Genomic DNA, 4,369 nt, shown 5'->3' with positions numbered 1-4,369 from the left:
TAATGTAAACTTTTCTCTTGTCAGAAATAAATGAAAACATGAAACCGATTATTCAGGTAATTCCATTTGTTTTGGTTTTGATTGACTTGAGTTCTCATAAAGCAGATTTGGATGAAAACTAAAACATATTACTTTCTTTTCAAAAGTTTTTTGTTGTCCCTTTTCTCATGAGTCGGTTGGGAAGTTGAGCTGTTAGTTCAGCATTAAATGAGACCAAATTTAGACACAACCTGAGAATTAAACGCTGGAGCCGAAATTGGTGTTGATGAACACAGAAGCATCAAGAGTAATCAATAACCCCATGTGACAAATTTGTCTATAACACCGTTCTCCTCTTTCTCAAGACCTGATGAGGCTGAAATCACCTTTCTGGTTTTCGCAGTAGTTGATCAAATTTATCCTACAGCACCACCTGGTGGTCGCATGAGAGACCGGTGGTTCTCAGTTCACTTGATCAATAGATTGGCTCTAGTTTGTCTTGTTGCAGCACTTCTGGCCTCACGGTGTATATGAAGGTGTTACAGATCTCTTTTGTAGTCCGCCATTCAAGGACAGAGGGCGAGATCAGACGAGGGTAAACAACCAGCTTAAATAGTCTGGGCCAAGCCACCCCAGGTGAACAGGATCAGGCTCAGTGCTCGTCTGTGAAAGATGGACTGCAGGTGCAACACAACAAAGGGACATGAGGCTTTAGAAAGGTTTTTCATTCAGCCCAAAGTCATAATCGGTGCAATCCATTCTGTTCTAAAACAGACCTGACACAATAATGTGTGAAAAAAGGGAGAATTCTTTCCAACCCTTTCTCTACCAGAAGAGAGAATTCCAGACTTCTACTCTGCTTTGAAATCTATCTTACTTCATTATGTAACCAAATAAAATGACCTAAGCCTGGAACTGCATAAAGTCTCTTGAAATGTTTTACGGCATTTATTTGTTATGTGAATGTTACAGGGTCAAAATTATTGGCATGTTTGGTAAAAAATAAGCCACGCTGGAGTTCAATGTCCCTCATCTACATACACATGAATTCAATTTAAAAAACAATTGTTGAACCATGGAGCTACAGGCCAACAAAAGAAGGCTAGCACACACCTCACAGGCCGTGTGGCACTGTGGCCTAAGTCTCATCCCTTAGGAGAGGGAGATTCTTCCCACACCTTCTTTCTTACTGCAAAGTGTTTGGACTCACGGATGTTTTTATCTCCGGAGAAAGAAGGAGCCGGACACGATGTAGCCTACACTAACCGCAGGCTTTGCTAAGCTAGCATGCTGATGAGTCACCGTTCATGTGGAGCAGCTTATAAATTACAGTATACAGTATATACTTCTACACCAGCACAGGTAACAGGTAACTAAATGTAGTTTGTAGTGTACTTTGTGTATATCAGCCAACTTTGAGATATAGGGATTATGCTACTGCTACTGTGAGTAATGTTGCTGATTCAGTGCTGCTTCCTTTTATAGTATTTTTAATTTTTTTTGCTGAAGACTGTGAAGCTAACATTACAAAATCCTGTTAATTTGCTGTCAGTTATCTTCCACTTTGCTGTGATCCGCAAACATAAATAAATCCATTGTGTCGCGGAGTAAAAATCCCTAACCAGCGGCGATAATCTCTACGTTGACTTGATAATCAATTCTGATTGGATTGGGACCAGAAGAATCAACAAGGGATCACATCATTCCTCAAGATTCCAGCCCTAACAATCACAGAAAACGCGCTCATACCTGCAATGTTGACTACAGTCTATGAAACTGAACACACACACACACACAAACACACACACAGAGTCGTCTATCACCAGAACCATCACCCGCCACCGCAGACGAACCAACCGATCGATGGCTGGACGTTAGTCACTGTTTCACCAGGAAGAAGGCCCCACTTCTGCCCTGATAAGAATCAGTTACATCCTTTGGAAATAAATAAATAAACAAATAAATAACATCCAGCGTGGTTCTGATTGGATTAAAGGGATAGGGGAAGGGCAGACGAGCCAGCGTGAGGTATGGCCTCGCAAATTGGAGCTAACAGTCGGGCCAGAGAGTCCATTTTAGGGCATCATGGGCATAATTTACACAGTGAGGAGCATGAGCTGAATCTAATGTCATTTCCATCAATTTTGCATTTTGGCCCTTTTTTCCTTCCCCTCAGGCTTTTAGCGGTCATTTGAATTGTCTGGCGGAGGACAGGCGGCCAGCATTACAATGTCGGAGACGACATTTAGCACGGCACTGGAGTGAGAGGTTGTTCTTTATGGCGTGGTGACTGGCTGGGGAACGGCACCGTATCCACTGCTGTGCCATCTGCAAATGGCTAACAATATGCTAATAGGCTGAGAGTACCGAATCGCCCCAGACAAGGCATTTAATGGATGTTTTATCTGCAGGTCGAGATGCTCATCAGCCTCAATCTCGCTCGACAAGACGTGCCAAGTCAAATTTATCGATAAAGCGCTTTTAACAAACAGGCCACAAAGTGCTTTAGGGAGGACAAAGGACACAAACACAGAGGGAAGACTTGGTGGTGAAATGTGAAAACCGTTGGCAAACAATGGGAAATTGTTTTAGAGGAAATACGCCATGAAAGCAAAGTTGCCAGAGGACAAAGAGAGTGGACAGGACGCTCTGTCAGACCTCCAACACAGAAATTTCACCTCATGACCAAGAACTTGGGCACACACACACACGTTACCGCCTGTGGAGCACAAAGCAAAGGAATCCTCACTTCTGAAATGTCATGGAACGCACAACAACCATAAATAATCATAATAATAATGGGGAAGCCACGCCCACACACATCTGTGTGTGTGTGTGTGTGTGTGTGAATGAATGCCCATAAAGTGTCTGGTTGGATTCTGTAGTGAGAAAATGAATCCTTTGAAGCTCTGAAGTGTGTTTGTGTGTTTGTAAACAACAGGTGCAGCCAATTAAGCAGAGACAGAGCTGAGTTGGTGTGAAGGCAGAAAAAGCCAGAAAACCACATGTGGAACAACTGGCTCTCAAACAAAAACCCTGACTCCAATCTTAAAATGGATTAAACCATGAGAAGCAGGAGAACCTCTTGAATGTAAGGATGTATTATGGGCTTCAAAGGCCCGAAAATAAAGAAGAAGTGGCGAAATTCAACATTGTGCCAGTTGAGGAAAATTCAGAAACAGTTAAAAGGCAGAAACAGCAAAAACTACACGTTACAGTTTAACAGATAAGATATTCTGAGAGAGGACATGCATTTATACGTTTCCATGTATGTATTGTCTGTTAGGTGTCAAAGTTTTTAAGAGTTCAATCAGCTTCACCTCTAACAAGACGAGTACATAAAGTCCATTTTGCAGGCGGCTATGTTGCCTTTTAGATCTCATATATTGTGACATTTATGCAGCTCTCAAACGTTTACACACGGCTTTCAGTAACACCATAATGAAATAAGGACTCAATGGATTTATGATTATGAATGGATGAATGATGTATTGATAAAAGGGGGCAGCTCCTTAATGGCATCGTACTCGGCGCTGCAGCTCTTTCAAACTTTCTGTAGTTAAACTCGCAGGTCTAACATGCAAATAAAAGTTGTTTAATCAGACCAACTGAACTGGAATCTGTGTATATTTAAGGGGACGACTACGTCACGCGAGAGATGCAAGTTTGTAGGGCAAAGCCAAGGAAATTCACTAAACATGTAGTATGATATCACCTCTGACAATCATCTGAGCTCACGCGCACTGTGGTCACTCAGGGCGCCGTTATCAAAAGCAGGCGCTACAGTGCATCACCATCCCTGCCTCCATAGGTGTCAGATGTCTTCTCTGTCTATCTCCCCCGCCCATCTCCCCCCCCCCCCCCCACTCTGCTTTACCTAATAAACTGTCTGTCTGGCTGTCTATCTCCTCCCTCCCTCCCTCCCTCCCTCCCCCCTCCTCCCGGTGGCAGGTGTCCAGCCCAACTGCTGCCTCTGCAAAGACAACAAGGCCTGATAGCGGGGAAAGAGGAGCGAGCCGGCCTGCATAACAACAACTTATTATGATGATGAAATGTCCTACAAGGCCCCAAACACCCTCTTAAAGAAATCTCTGCCTCCGATAAGGGGAGTGTAACCTTCTCCTGGAAGCGGCAGGGAGAGGGAGGGAGCCGGGGGAGGGGGAGGGGGAGATCCTAACCTGATTGGAGCGGTGGCTCAGAGGGGGCACACCTAACCAAATCAAGTGGCCGTCAAGCCGCTGTCATGCATAATTAATTGGGCCTTCTACGACCAACTACACAGAAATCCATGGTCATTTGATTAGGGGGTTTTGGAGGACTCTCTGAAGTGCACCGCTGTCTGAGCCGTTCACCTCTCCATCTGCCGGTGCAGTGGCAGGACGGTGTTGGC

The sequence above is a fragment of the Genypterus blacodes genome, unplaced genomic scaffold (genome assembly GCF_046128005.1).
Source record: "Genypterus blacodes isolate CSIRO-AG114 ecotype Tasmania unplaced genomic scaffold, CSIRO-AGI_Gbla_v1 ptg000052l_1, whole genome shotgun sequence".
Classification (NCBI taxonomy): Eukaryota; Metazoa; Chordata; class Actinopteri; order Ophidiiformes; family Ophidiidae; genus Genypterus; species Genypterus blacodes.
This window is presented reverse-complemented; position numbering follows the sequence as displayed.